Raw genomic sequence first — 15,712 nt, 5'->3', positions numbered from 1 at the left:
AATCATTGCTGTGTTAAAGTCATTGGCTGCAGCTGCCAAACAATGTTGTTTATCACTGCTCATGAGGGTTCCACAAATCTGGGCTTAGTTCACTAGCCGGCCAGTATTTGTGGTTGCCACCAATCCCCTCTCTTCCCTCAGACCCCTTGCTAGGGGAGACATCTTTAAAAGTGGTGATTATCTTATGTTTAGCACGGGGAGAGCAACTGGCCCTATCCAACCCCAGCACAGCATCCCTCCAGTGGCTGTTGCTGGTGGCTGCTTTATGTTTCTTTTTAGATTGTGAACCCTTTGGGGACAGGGGACCATCTTATTTATATATTACTTATTTTTCTATGTAAACCGCTTTGAGAATGTTGTTGAAGAGCGGTATGTAAATATTCATAGTAGTGGGTGCTTTTCTGGCGCACAGGCAGAGGGCTTAGGAGAGAAGCGGGTCTTCTGTCATTGGCACTGGGAGATGGAGAGGGTCACAAACAGAGGGAGCCCCCTCCTACTGCTCAGAAGGGACTCCTGCTGTTTCTCAGCTTCTCAAAAATGGCAGTGGGAATGAGACCTCTGGGGCAGAGAACTATGTGGTGCTGGGTGCTCCGCTCGCCAGTGGGTTGGGGGTACTCGCCACTGGCGAGCTGGCAAGTGGATTTGTCGAAGCCTGCTAATAATCATAGGCAGGACTGCAGAAACCCACTAGTCTACTATTCTGTGACGAGTGACAAATGATGCCTGACGAGTGAAAAAAAAGTCCTGATGAGTAATTTATCAATATAGCTTGGCGAGTAAAACAATTTGTCTGGCTGATAAACTGAGCCAACATTTCTTCACCTCTGATCATAGGTGGTACTTTTACAGTTGAAAGTGTGTAAGGGACATTAGCTCAGAAATCTTTACAACCTGGCCATGTAGACGCCCCATCGACATATTGCAGATTGGAGACAAGGACTGAGAGAGAATCGGTGGCCTGAAGCTGCCTAGGGAGAGCCGGGTGGAGGTGGGATTTGAACTGGGAGCTCCCTGCCTGACTGCGCAGTGGTGGGGCAGCTGCTTTGCAGGCCAAAGGTCCCAGGTTCAATCCTCGGCAGCAGTGTTCTCCCTAACTTTTTTCATCTCTGTGCGGAATGGGTTTTGTTCTGGGCGGCAGTATCAAGGTAGTGTGTGCGCACCATGTGCATTCAGAGTGAGACCTTCCTGATTCAACCTGAGCGGGACCTAAAATTAACTGAGCGGACATCCAAAAACTTGTGAGCATGCACACAGGCGCACGCCTTGGAGGGAACACTGCTCAGCACCTCCAAGTAAAAGTAAAAGTTATTTCTTGAGAATCTTTGGCTTGAAGGTTAGGAGGCTCTGCAAAGCAGGTGGGCGGGCGGGGGAGGCGGGAGCCCTATTTTGCTCCTGGTTCTTTGGCAAGGATGGCACCCCTCCCATCCTGGAGGTGTGCCACCAGCAAGAGCCCCATTCCATTGCGAAATCTCACCACTGGCAAGTGGAGGGCAGGATTTTGCCTCCACCCTTCTTAAAAAGATCTCAGGTATGGAAAGACACTCTGCCTGCGGCCTCGGAGCACTGCTTCCAGTCCGAATAGACCCTGTGGAGCCTCCTGGGGTCCTGACTCTGTAAAAGGCAGCTTCCTATGTGATCTGCCAGAAAATGGTGGTTCTGCTTTGTATGGAAGAGCCACTGAGACAGTCACTTGACTGAGAGTGAGCTTCGTGGTGGAGCAAGGACTTGAAGCTGCCGCAGGGTCCTCACCGAAACCCACCCTGTCCTCGGGCCCTGAATTAGGCTAGAGTCAGCCGGGCCCGGAAGTGGTGTCTCTTTCCTAAGAGACCTGGGCCGGGCCAGGCAGGCACCCCAGGGTTGGGAGTAAAAGGCTGTGTTTCTTTCTGGGAGAAGCAGGAGCAAACTCTCCCTCCTTGTCCTGGGTTTCCCCCCATGGCGGTGGTCTGTTTCTGTCTGCTGGCCACTTGTGCAGAATGTAGCAGAGGAATTATTTGTTTTATCTGGGGAGGGGAGCTGATCTTGCGGCAGCAACCATGAGTGGTCCCCTGTGCTAAGCAGGATCTGCCTTGGTTTGCATTTGGATGGGCGACCACATGAGCACTGTCAGACGTTCCTCTTAGAGGTTAAGGCCACAGCTCAGTGGGAGAGCACTTGCTTGGCATGCAGAAGGTCCCAGGTTCAATCCCTGGCAGCATCTCCAGGTAGGGTTGGGAGAGACTCTTGCCTGAAGCCTTGGTGATCTGCTGCCAGTCATTGTAGATAATTCTAAGATAGATGGGACCAAGGGTCTGTCTGGGTATAAGGCAGCTCCCTATGTTGCTCTGTTCCTAAGTAGCCTGCTCAGAGGTGCACCTAGGTAATTTTGGAGCCCGGACCTAAAGGCCTCTGGAGCCACCACCACCCCGCTCCAAATTAAGCACCTTCATGCTCAGCCAGGCGACCACATCACTCAGGAAAGACTAAAAAAGATTGGGGGGCTCCCAGGGGCTGTGGAGGCCCTGGACTTCGCCCCAGAGGTCCAGGGGTAAGAGTGCCTTTGAGCCTGCTTTGGCCAGAGGGTTCTTGCTTGGGTGAGGAGGAGATGCCTTGCCAAGAAGGCTCCAGCCCCCACCTGCTACAGGGGGTTGGAGTCTGCCTCCTTTGCCAGCAGGTCTGCTTGGACGGAGGTTTCCTCCTGCTCTGGTTTCTAGCAGCAGCTTTGCAGTGTCTTCTCTGACATCCGTCCAGAGGTAGGGACATTAGTGCATGCTCAGTGAGGGATGCTGCTGAGTCTGCTGATCAGGGACACCCGCAAAGCCTCAGTGGTTCCTGTGCAAAATGTGACTTGTCCTGCCAGCTCAAGGCAAAAGTCGAATCAAGTCTGAGGTCCAGGCAGTGGCCCAGGGAAGCTCACAAGGATCCATACTTTGGCGCTCTCAGAATCAGTTCCCCTGTGGACCTCCAGCACGTGTTTGTCCAAGCCAGGGGCTTCCCAACAAGGGTTCCTCCAGAGGTTGCTGAACTACCATTCGCAAAACGTCCAGCCACAATGATGAATTGTACCTGGGGATGATGGGAGTTGTAGTTCAGCAACACCGGGAGGGCCGCAGGTTGGGGACCCCTGGTCTAAACTCTAGTGCTGATGAACGTGGAATCTAGGGGGTCTGGCTGTCATGTTTAGGACCCTGCAATCCATCTGTCTTCTCTATCCCTGGAAAGTTTTATGCTCTCCATTCCCAAATCCCGTGTAGGTATGTTCTGCAGATAGATCGTGTGGAACTGAGGGCAGGGCTGGGTGAGTAGGTTGCTCCCCAACTTTGCAGAACTGCCACCTGCCAAGCAAAGAGCCTGCATCTGAAAAGCCCGTATCCAAAGGGGACCCCCCTTGTGGAGTCCTTATGCTAGGACGGGAACCTTCAGAGAGCCATAGGGCAAGGGTTCTCAAGCCAGGGTCCTCAGCTGTTGTTGGACTACAACACCCATCATCCCCAGCCACAATAGCCCTTGTGGGGATGATGAGCGTGGTAGTCCCAACAACAGCTGGGGATCCCAGCCTGAGAACGCCTGCCCTCGGTAGCTGATTGCAGCAGTGTGCTCTCTCCCCTAATCCTTGCCCCTTCCAGTTCTGCAGTGCCTTTGCACCTGTTTGAACAAGGCTTCTTGATTTATTTAAAGACATGCATTAGCAGAAGGAGATGGTGCTGTAATTAACTGGAGCTGGTTAACACGGCTGCCTGGAAGTTTCTTGCAGGTGTGCCTAGCCTAATTTAGATCTGAGTGCGTGTGTGTGTGTGTGTGTGTTTTAAAACTGTCTGTGGTCTGCAAGTGGATCTACATGGTATGTAAAGCAAGAACTTGGCATAAGAACATAAGAACAGCCCTGCCCAAGGCCTGTCCGTCCAGCATCCTGTTTCACCAGTGGCCCACCACTTCAGTGCCTCTGAAAAGCCCACAAGCAAGAGCTGAGGACAGGCCGTCTCTGGAACTGGTATTTAGAGGCATTGTGCCTCTGAGGCTGGAGGTGGCCCACAGCCCTCCGACTAGTAGCCATGGATAGACCTGCCCTCCATGAATTTGTCTAAGCCCCTTTTAAAGCCATCCAAGCTAGTGGCCATCACCACATCCCATGGCAGAGAATTCCATAGATAAACTATGCCCTGTGTGAAAAAGTACTTCCTTTTGTTAGTCCTAATTTCCCAACCTTCAGTTTCATAGGATGGCCCATGGTTCTAGTGTTGTGAGAGAGGGATAATTTTTTCTCTCAATCAATATGCTCTACTCCATGCATACTTTTATACACCTCTTTCATGTCTCCCCATAGTCGCCTCTTTTCGAAACTAAAAAGCCCCAGATGCTGTATAGCCTTGCCTCACAAGTAAGGTGCTCCAGGTCCCTGATCATCTTGGTTGCCATTTTCTGCTCCTTTTCCATTTCCTCCTTAAGATACAGTGACCAGAACTGTACGCAGTACTCCAAATGTGGCCGCACGTGTTCCCTGAGGGGCCAGGAGCTCTTTGCACTGAGCACACACCCATGACTTCTGCCCCTCAAGAGGTAATCATACATGCAACACTCCATGCAATACACTGGGAAGCACCCCCTCCCCTGCTGGCATTCTACCATCATAACTGGTTTTATTGGCTATTTAGAATATATAGAGCTTGTTTACTTGAAAACTATGTCCTAGCTGCAGTTGCCAGCTAATTAAAGGTTTTAAGCACTGCCTTCCAAGAAAATTACAAAAGTGGGGTAGCACTCACCTTCTACTGTGTTGGGTATCTCCTTTGTGATAAAGGGAGACCACTTGAGCACTTCCCCACATGCTTCCCTGCATGCCAAACTCCTATGATACCTGTTAGCAAACTCCTGTTCACAAAGCTCCAGGTAGCAAAGCTCCCCTGGTCTGAGCCTTGTCTTCTCAAGAGCTGCTTCCCAACTGAGCCTCCTCAAGAATGTAGCCCTCCCACCAGCTGTGTGACTCACCTGCAGCTAATCCCCACCCACTGTCTCTCTAGGCACAACTATCTAGGCAATTGCATCCCTGTGCCCCCACCCCCGAGCCACATGTTGGGGGAGGGAGGGTGTGTGCTGGATTGCCAGGTTTTATCCTTTGCCTTCACCACAGCTCTGATCCACCTCTGTGCCCTGTGGCAGGGGCGTAACTATAATAGAGCAAGGGGAGACAGTTGTCTGGGGGCCCACTGCCTTGGGGACCCCCCCAGAGGCAAGTCACATGACTGACTCCCCCAGCCACGCACCCTCCCGGGCTTCCTTCAGTTGTATTCATCCTCCGAAACTGATGTGAGTGTTAAGACCTGGAGCTACCAGAACAGCATGTCTTTCTCTAGTACCATGAAATGACTTGCATCGCCCACAATTGACAAAACCTTTAAAAAAATAATTTAGGATGATGTTCTATTGTGGCACATAGCCAGGTGCTTTACAAAAAGGCAGTCCACATGACCATGCAGGACAAGCGGCCTACCCAGCATTGGGAATGGTGTGCACTCCTGTTTTTTGATTTTGTGTGAGCTGCAAGCTAGGTAGGAGGAGGGAGATGTGATCATGTGAAAGGCGGGCGCTGGTAATTGGCTTGATGAACGTGCTGGGTAGAATGACGCCGTCAGAGCCTGTGCTCGCCTCCCACATGATCCCTTCCCCTTCTTCTTACCTAGATTGCTTGTCCTACCCGGTTTGTGGGCATGTGGAGACTGCCTTTTAGTGTGCAGTTTGATCCTGAATGGAGGGGCAGAGACAGAACAAAGACTCCCTCAAAAGCAAGGTTTTAGTTTGATGTTCCTTGGAGCAAGTATTTATAGGTGGGTGTGTGTGTGTGGGTGTGTGCGCACGCAAACATAAGAAGAGCCCTGCTGGATCAGGCCCAAGAAGGCCCATCTAGTCCAGCACCCTGTTTCACGCAGTGGCCCACCAGATGCCTCTGGGGAGCCCACTGGCAAGAGGTATACGCATGTCCTCTCTCTCTCCTGCTGTTGCTCCCCTGCAACTGGTATTTGGAGGCATCTTGCCTCCGAGGCTGGAGGTGGCCTCTCGCCCTCAGACTTTGCCTCTCATCTCGTATTATGCAGAATTCTCTATATGCCTCTTGCATTCACAGTGAAGGAGAAATGCCCTCTGGAACAGCATGGAACTTCTTGAGGTGACAGGCCTTTCCCTTTTTATAAAACGGAGCAGAAGTGATGGTTGATGAAGAGCCAGAGTTCAGTATTTCTCCCCCAGGAAGCTTTAGAGGGCTGGGATGCAGAGTCGAAGCTCATTCCAGAATCTGGCTCCTTTCCTGCCAGTTCAGGCACAGCCTAGAGAGCAGTGGGGGCGGAACTGGATGCTTTGATCTGCATGGGGCAGTCGCTGCCGATGACATTTCCCCATGGGAAGGCGTCCGTGCAAGAAAAGGTTCTGCGTGGGAAGGCTAGAAAACCGGAGCTGCCGAAGCTGGCCTCCCTGTGTTGCCTTTGCCCCTCCTCAAGGCCCAGCGAAACTGAGAGGGAAGACAGACGGCGCTCTCCAAGGGGGGTGGAGGAAGCCATTTAAACACACACTTGCCGCTCTGGAAGCAATTCCAGGAGGGGCATTACGGACACTTCCGCCCCCAGGGAGCAAACGTGGTGGTGTCTCATGGCTGGGCTAGTGAACAAGCAGTGCCTTTGGTCACTGTGGCTGGGGGTGATGGGAGTTGTAGTCCAGCAACATCTGGGGACACTCATTCGAGAACCCAGGTTCTAGAGCAGAGGGAGACCACCTTGGCTCTTGGGCTGTTGTTGAACTACAACTCCCATCATCCCCAGCTATTGGGGATAAAGGCACTCTTTATTCTTGTTCACTAGCCACAATAAATTGTGGCTAGGGATGATGGGAGTTGTAGTTCAACCACAGCCGGAGAGCCACGGTGGCCTCCCCCTGTTTCAGGGTGTTCAAATGCTTTGTTCCCTTCCAAACGTGATCCTGCTAGTATCATCATCCTCATAGTGTGAATCGTCACTAGGCGTGGGTGGCGGTCTATTAATGGAATAAACAAATATTGCAGATGAGGGACTGAGGTGGTGACAGAGAAGTTGCCTAAGACCACCAGTTGAGTTCATGGCGGTGGCGAGATTCAAAACAGACAACGCAGGCAAGTGTCAAGCATTTTTCTTGTTCCAAAGCGCCATGCCGTTGCTTCTGACTAGTTGAAATGGCGGTCTTCATGCCCTGCCATCACCCAGGTGTGTATCAATCAATCATCTTTATTCGGTCCACTGACCAGAAAACCCAGGTGTGTATTTCTCTGTCCGTGGCAGGCAGCAGTGATGACATTGAGACACCAGGAAGGCCCACTGCATGTTAAGGAGGGAATGCACTGGACTCGAGGCTGCTGTTTTCTGTGGCAGCCCCGCCTGTGATCAAAACACCCAGGTCCATTCTAAGAGAGCTGGTGAGATTTCAAGGTGTTTCACAGTACTTGGGAGGTTGCTATTTTCCATTTCTGCAGACAAAAGCAAAAGGCACAAAGCAAGAGGAGAAAAACCTGGATAACAAGGGAGCACTGAAAAAATAGATGCAAAGCCTGAATAGCTGGAGCAGCTTCTAATCCTGGCAGTCTTGGGTAGCTTGTTGTTTCGGACTACAACTCCCATCTTCCCCTGCTACAGTGGCCAAGGACTGAGACTGATGGGAGTTGTGTTCCAAAGGTTACCCAGGACTGAATCCTGGATGGTTCACATGACTCCTGCTCTTGATGCATGTTGGTATTGTTGTTGACTGTCATGAAAAATAGTTATGCACAGTACTGCTTTTCAAGAAAAAGTTCTTAGCGGTTTATGTAGTAATAAGTATGAGAAACAAGTTCCCTGATCCCCTTGGTTTTAGCAGATGGTTTCCTGTCTAGCTGGAGATCTCAAATTGAAAGGAAATTATATTGATATGGATTTTCTCCCAAATTAATACTTGAGGGGGGTTAAGATCGGGCCAAACTAGCCCTCAAGCAGAGGATTTGGGTTATTGCACAGCAAGATGAGCTAAGCTGTGTCTCTAATAAAGTTATTTATGAGCATTATTTGCCTAATGCAACACCTGCAAGATAGCTTAGTTTGCTTACCATTCCCCAATATAGAAGAATGTTTTCAGTGACATGCTTTAATGTGTTTCTGTCTGCAGTTTTGGAGGGTAGGTTTAAAAAGGCTGCTTCCACAGCGCGTTTATGCCCATATGGTGATGGAATGGTGGAGTCAATCTCTCGTGTTCTAGAATTATATTGTAAATTTTATAATGATTTTCAAACTTCACTTATGGCTCCACATTTATGTAACTTTCGAGGCCATTCAGATGGTTTCTGTATTCGTTACTCTCAGACCTGGTTTCTGATGTTACATGTTGGACCGGGTCTCACGATCAGTGAGACCTGGTTTGGGGCAGGGAGCAGGCAGGGAGCCCTGGGTGGCCGGATCGGCTGCCCACACGATGGCTGGCTCCGTGACGGAGCCGGCGGGGGGTGGGGGGAGCGGGGGCCGCGTGGCCCCCGCAAGCCCCAGTATGACCTGCGCAAGTGCACAGGGCGTACTGGGGAGACCCCTGAGCCGGAAGGCGGCTTTTTGCCTCCCGGCCGGGGGTCTACTCATGAGTAGGCGCGGCGTGAAGGTGTGCCACAGCTACTCACGATCCTAAAAAGCAGGTTTGCTGGAGCGCTCACTCCGCAAACCTGCTTTTTAGCAGGGGTTCTCGAGCGGGTTACTGGCAGCGAGCCCGGTGGTTCTTACGGTCACCAAAAATCGGGCTAGCCTCTGCTAGCCCGATTTTTGTTGATCATGAGAATCTCCCTGTTGTGTGACAAAGTTCTTTGTGGTAGCCAATAGAATTATTTATGTATTTGTTCAATCTTTATACCACCTTTCATATGACACTCCAAGATGATGTATAAAAGTTAAAATTCAGTAGAACTCCATAAAAATCACATTCAAAAACTTAAAATCAGCTAAACAACAACAACAACAACAACAACAACAACAACAACAATAATAATAATAATAATAAAGATAAACAGAAGCAGGAAAGCTGAGAGTCCCAGCAGCCCCTAAGGGGTAAAAGCCTAAACAAATAAAAAGGTCTTTAGTTGTTTTTTTAAAAGCATATTTATGCATATATAGATTAGACAGATGATGGTATCTGCTGTGGTTAAGACATAAGGTTACCAAGCCCAAATTTATGGCTGTATTGTGCTATGCTGTTAAGTATTTTGTTTTGTTGGTCAGAGACCAGATAAAGTTGACGATGATGATGATGATGATAATAGCGCCCTGTCCCAAAAGGACTCACACGACCTTAAAAAGAAGAAAGAAAGAACCACAAAGAAGACACCTTCAGCAGCTGCTGGGCAGCCCCTATGTTGGGCTTAATAAGGACAGTTGCTCTCCCCCTGCTAAATGCAAGAGACCCCCCTTGAAAAGGTGCCCTTTTTGAGGACCAGCTAGCAGGGGGAGGAGTTTGCTGGGAGCATGCCAGCCCAGTGCTGACGGTGGGCTTCTCAGCTCCCCACTTTCTCTCCTCCGCTCGGGTGTCATAACTGTTAGCAGAAATACGACCTGTTCTTCCTTGCTATTTTTAGACTTCTAAATAGAATCCACGGGAAAAGCGCTGACCACATTGTCCCAGGGGGTGGGGGGTCATTACCTGACTTCCAGCTTCGCTGATCAAAAGTTAAGCCATCGGGTGCTCGGGGTGGGGGTTATATTAGAAGCTCGGGCAGCGTGGAGCAGGAGAACCGGAGCCCGCTTGTTCGGATTGCAGGTGCCCAGCTCTCAGGTATTGGGTTACACAACCCACAGGAACAGAATCCCCTCCGTGTGAAAGGAGAAACTCTCCCCCCCCCACCGCTTGATAAAAGAGGATTGAAAGGAGTTTTTGTCTGGGCGTCTAGATCTGGCTTTACCTGAGGACTGGGGTGGTGGAAAAAGAGACTTTCCCACTCTTAAAAAGGCCCGTCTGTTGGAGTTTGGTAACTTTACTCCTGATTCTCAGGTGGGCAGGGAGGGAGGGACGCTGTAGGGCAGAGCACAGGTTTAATCCTCAGCATCACCTGTTAAAAGGGTGTTTCGGGCAACAGGGGCTGTCCAGGAGACATAAACGTCCCACATAGGAAAACCCATGTTATTATGTTGTTTCCTTTATTAGAAATATTTGTGGCCCACCATTTGAAATGCCCAAGGAGTCAAAACACGTGGCAATAACAATATAAAAAGAGAGAAGAGATGACAGACCAAAAAGGGGCTTCCGATTGTGGCCACGCAGTGTCCTCTTCCCCACTGGCTAGGTGCGGCCACAGAAGAGGCCCTTCTCCGTCTCTGTCCCCACCAAGCGCAACTTGGGGTGCAGAGGAGATGCAATGCAGGAGATCTTCATGGCCTCCTATTGGAGAAGCCTGGGCAATCTGGGCAAAGCATCAGTTGTGCTGAAGGGAGATGGCGCGTCTCCTGATCTGACCAGCAGACCCTTCCCCAGTGCCGCCGCCTCCAGTGCCCCTTAAGCACCATCCTCTCACACGCTGACAAAGTGGCCTGCAGCCCCAGCCCCCGCATGCATGCAAAAGACCTCTGCCAGCTGCCTCCTCGTCCGCCCCAAACTGTGGGCTCCCATGTGATGCCGGGCGTGACGCCCTTTCCCAAAAGAAAACGTGGAGCGGCTCAAAGAGGGAGGCTGTGGCTACAGTGCAACAATGTGCCGTTCCAAAGTGGAGGGAAACTAGTCAACAAAGAGCCAGACTTCTGTGCCTTCCATTGAGCAGGGCTTAATCCTGATGCTCCCCTCTGCAATCTGCTGCAGTGCAAAGTCTGTTCAGTTAAAAGAGTCTGGCTCTGAAGGGCCAGGCAGTCAAAGGCCACCCCTCCCTCCCTCCCTCTCGTAACTGCTCCACGAGGTGATGAGATCGGATCAGGCACGGGAGTGTGTTAGGTAGGGCACGTGATCAGGAACCACCCCTGCAGATTAAGTAGCCCTTAACACCCTTTCACCAGAGTCAGGATGCTTCAAAACAAGGAATCCCCCCTGCAAAAAAAACCCACTTGGCAGTGAATGCATACAGGGTGCTCCCAAATTACATGCTACCACAGGGGTAAAATGCTTTGGCTTGGCAGAATCGTATTGAAAATGATCCCCAGAATCTCAAATTCCTACAATGGGAAAATGCATCCGCTTTTAACTTAAACTTAAATCTAAAATCTAAAATAAGGCACCAGAAATGGGAAGGGCCCCTGGCTGTCAGTGCAGGGACCGCAGTGTCACAGCACAGGAAGTATGGAAGCACACTTAGCAGATCCGTAGTGACACTACTGTAGGGTTTAATCTGGAAGGCATGCAGGTGAAACAAAGGGATTCTGATACGTTGACGGTTTTGAGCGTGGAACCGGAAGTGGGTATAGTTCAGCTGTCAACAGTTATTTATGAGCCATGATATCAAAATGTAACCTCCATGTTTAGAGGCAGTATACCAGGGTGTCAGATGCTAGGAATAAAGAACACGAAATTGCCATCTGCTCTTGCAAAGGTTCCCAACCTTGGGTTTCCAGCTGCTGTTGGACTACAGCGCCCATCCTCCACAGCCACAATAGCTGAAGACCAAGTTGTAGTCCTCCAACAACAACTGGGGACCCACATTTGGGAAACCCTGACCTATAGCGAGCTTCCTAGAAGCATTTCATCGGCAACCTCTGGCTTGCTAATCAAGTCATTTCCCCACTGCGTCGCAAGCATGAATTAGGAAGATAGGAAGCTGCCATATACTGAGTCAGACCCTTGGTCCATCTAGCTCAGTATTGTCTACACAGACTGGCAGCAGCTTCTCTAAGGGTGCAGGAAGGAATCTCTCTCAGCCCTATCTTGGAGATGCTGCCAGGGAAGGAACTGGGAACCTTCTGCTCTTCCCAGAGCGGCTCCAACCCCTGAGGGGAATCTCTTCCAGTTCTGCTCACACTTCTAGTCCCCCATTCATATGCAACCAAGGCAGACCCTGCTTAGCTAAGGGGACAAGTCATGCCTGCTACCACCAGACCAGCTCTCCTCACTGTTGTTGGATTGCAGCTCCCATCTTTCCCGGCTGCAATAAATTGCAGCCGGGGATGATGGGTGTTGTGGTCCATCAATGGCTGGAGAGTCTTGAGTTGGCCTCCAGTGCGCTAGAGGAGCCTATTTTCTTAGAGCCAACCACCCGCCCCCCCATGCTCCCAGAAACAGCCAGTGGTGTTCAGGAGAGGAGTGGGATCTGAGAAAGAGGTTTCAAGGCCCCTGGGCATCTGGGAATTGACGCAACATCAAGACTACAACCCAGCTAGCCAGGCATGTGGTCGGAAGTGATGAGATGTCCCTTCCCCCTGACACAAAAACGGGTGGGAGGGGGCCAGGGGGCCCGGCGAGGCTGGCTCTGTGATCTTGTGGGATTCTGGCCAGTTGGCCCAGGGCTTAAAGTGGGTGCCGTGGCGGGAGGCCCTGGGGCCTGCTCCCAGGTTGCCAGTCCCGAATTCAGCGGAATCTGAAGCCCCGTTCAAGACTGTACAGCCAATCTCCAGGCCGCACCGGCACAGCCACTCACGTGCTCTGTTGAATGCAGGTGCAGCTCTTCACTCCCGATCTCTACCATGCATCGGAAGGGCCTGGATCCAGGTCCACTTTTGAAATGAATGTGGCTGGCAGCAGCTCTCCAAGGTCTCAGGCCGGAGTCTCTCCCAGCCCTACCTGGAGGTTTTTCACACGGGAAAAGCCCTTGAACTGGCATCTCCTCTGGAATAGGGGTGCGTTCACATCTCGGCCAGATGTAACCCCAAGACCCTGCGGGTTGTCGGGGAGCGGTTCACACACCATTTGGGTTTTTCACCGCGCATTAAGAGTGCAGCCCGATTTATTTCCGGGGCAAAAAAATCTACTATCTGCACCAGTTTTTTTGGACAACTTTGAGTCTGCAGTAAAGCCTCCCAGTAAACTCACAGTAAAGCCTGCGTGGGTAAAAGTCCCTGGAGATGCCGCCAGGGATTGAGCCTGGGACCTTCTGCAGGGAAGTGCGCAGGTGCTCATCTGCTGCAGCCCATCCTCTAAGGGGAAGGTGATCAGGGGCCTGGAGCACCTTCCTTATGAGGCAAGGCGGCAGCATTTTGGGCTCTTGACTTTGGCAAAGAGGCGACTACGGGGGCAGGCATGACGGAGGGGTTATAAAATGATGCATGGAGTAGAGAGGGTGAAAGAGGACAGCGAGAAATTCTTCTCTTTCTCTCACAACACTATTTATTATTATTATTATTATTATTATTATTATTATTATTATTATTATTATTTGTTGTTTTGTTGTTTTGTTGTTGTTGTTTGTTTATTCGGTTTCTGTACCGCCCTTCCAAAAATGGCTCAGGGCAGTTTACATAGAGAAATAAATAAATAAATAAATAAGGTGGCTCCCTGTCCACAAAGGGCTCACACTCTAAAAAGAAACATGAGATAGACACCAGCAACAGTCACTGGAGGGTCACTAGAGCCAGGGGTCACCCCATGAAAATGAAGGTTGGGGAATTTTGGACTGACAAGCGGAAGCACTTTTTCACACAGCGCATAATTACTCTGTGGAATTCCTTGCCAGGCGATGTGGTGATGGGCAGGCACCAGCTGGGATGGCTTTAAAAGGGGCTTAGACACATTCATGGATGACAGGTCTATCCATGGCTACTAGTCTGGTGGCTGTAGGCCAGATTCAGAGGCAGGATGCCTCTGAGTACCAGTTGCAGGGGAGCAACAGCAGGAGAGAGGCCATGCCCTCAGCTCTTGCCTGTGGGCTCCCCAGGGGTATCTGGTGGGCCACTGTGTGGAACAGGATGCTGGACTAGATAGGCTTCCTTGGGCCTGATCCAGCAGGGCTCTTCTCCATGTTCTTAACAAAAGCATTCTCAGCAGTAGTCCGTAACAGCCCCTCATTCAGGGGTGTCAGAGTCGAGACACATGAACAATGAACAAGGGGATCTTCGGTGGCCCATGGAATGGGAACGGGGCTAGGAGGGCCTCCCAAGGGAGAGGGATTTGAAGTCTGGACACCACAAGTGAGGGGGCCTCGTCCTCGGTACTCACCCACCACGCCCAGAGAGAAGAGGGACATGGCACAGGAGTGCCTGGTCCCAAGGGGTGAGCGGGGTCGTGGTGGCGCAGGGTGGCCTTCGCAACCCTCCAGACCTGGACCCATGTGAGCTCCTGAGAGACTGGGCCCGCCGCTGCCCACTGGTCCACCCCAAAGGGGTCTGAATGGGCTTGGAGTGGGGTGGGGGGCTCCTCCATGGTCCCCATCCCTTGGTTCTTGCCCTTAGCTCTGCAGGTCCCCTCCCTTCTCGAAACAATGTCCGAATTGGCAAACAGCCGGGGCAGAAGGCAACAGTCCGGAGAGCTGTGTGGCACCTCCACGTTCAGAAGGCGCCGGCTGCTAGGGGAGGTAGCAGCCAGGCAGGGCTCCGGCCTTCATAACCGGAGTGTGGGGTCCCCAGAGACCTCTGGCTGGCCACTGTAGGTAAGAGGACAGTGGACTGGATAGGCTTTTGGTCTGACCCAGCAGGACTCTACTTTCAGCCTGAATAAATGTCTTGCATATCATGTCGAAATGTGCAAAGCAAGAGTAAATCTAGTGTTACGGAATGTGGTGTCAGTTTGATCCGGGCGTGTTCATGCATGTGTGGGTGGACGCCTCCCATGTCGGTCCTCTTCCTCCAGTGTGCCCTAGCGGCCCCTTCTTTGCCAGCCCTCCGATCGGTAAGGGGCCTTCCAGACGCAGTGCAAACCCATGGCTCTTCTCCCTCTAGCTGAGTAAATATGGAGACAGGTGCCAACCTCCAGGTCAGGGCAGGCGAATGGACTGCGGAAGGGGACCAGCATCAGGTGATGGGTCAGATCCTCCAGCTCTTTCACCCTCCCCCCCCCCGCAATAAGCAGCAGCACAAGCCTCCCTCCCTCCACTTCCCCTTTGCAAGCTCCTCATTCTGCAGGTGGTAAACGCCATGGCCAGGAGGTCTTGTGCCAGGTGCACGCCTGCCACCTTTGCAAGATTCATCCAGAGCCAGCCTGAACAACTGGGGCCCAGCTTACCCATTTTGTGCCACATAGGAACAAATATAGGAACAGAGGAAGCGGCCTTCTAACGAGTCAGGCCCTTGGTCCAACTAGCTCAGGATTGTCTACCCAGACTGGCAGCAGCTTCAAGGTTCCAGGCAGGAGTCTCTCTCCTAGCCTTCTCCGGAGATGTTGCCAGGGAAGGAACTTGGAACCTTCTGCATGCAAACAGGCCGGTGCTCTTCCCAGAGCAGCCCCACCCCCCCCAAGGGGGAGATCTGACCGTGCTCATGTGCAGTCTCCCACATTCAAATGCAAACCAGGGCAGACCCTGCTTAGCAAAGGGGACAAGTCATGCTCGCTGCCACCAGACCAGCTCTCCTCCCTCCGCATCAAACATGCTGCCAGCACGAACTGAAGAGCCCCTATCCCCTCCAGCTGCTGGGAGGACCCCTCACCTAGTGGCAGCAAGCAGGCTGCAGAGGAATGTGGTCGATTCTGACTGCAGGGCACACCCGGGACGGCAGCCCCGTCTCCGTCCTGGAGCCTGACAGTCCCAGAGCCCCGCCGGGCGCATCAGTGTCAGCCTTGCACGTCCGGGAAGAGCCGGGGAAGACAGGCAGAACCAACACGCCTCTTGGCCAAGACAGATGGCGCTGGGGGACCTGACCCCTCCCGACCC

General features: G+C 51.8%; 1 protein-coding gene across 3 annotated transcripts in view; it reads left to right on the top strand.

Moving 5' to 3' along the window:
* The window catches only part of ARHGAP39 (Rho GTPase activating protein 39), a 224,025-nt gene that overhangs the window by 182,609 nt on the left and 25,704 nt on the right, over window positions 1–15,712 (top strand). The gene's annotated exons all lie outside the window — the stretch shown is intronic.

This window comes from Hemicordylus capensis, chromosome 4 (genome assembly GCF_027244095.1).
Source record: "Hemicordylus capensis ecotype Gifberg chromosome 4, rHemCap1.1.pri, whole genome shotgun sequence".
In the NCBI taxonomy this organism is placed as follows: Eukaryota; Metazoa; Chordata; class Lepidosauria; order Squamata; family Cordylidae; genus Hemicordylus; species Hemicordylus capensis.
The sequence above is the reverse complement of the archived record's forward strand: the minus strand, read 5'-3'. Positions and strand labels throughout refer to the sequence as shown.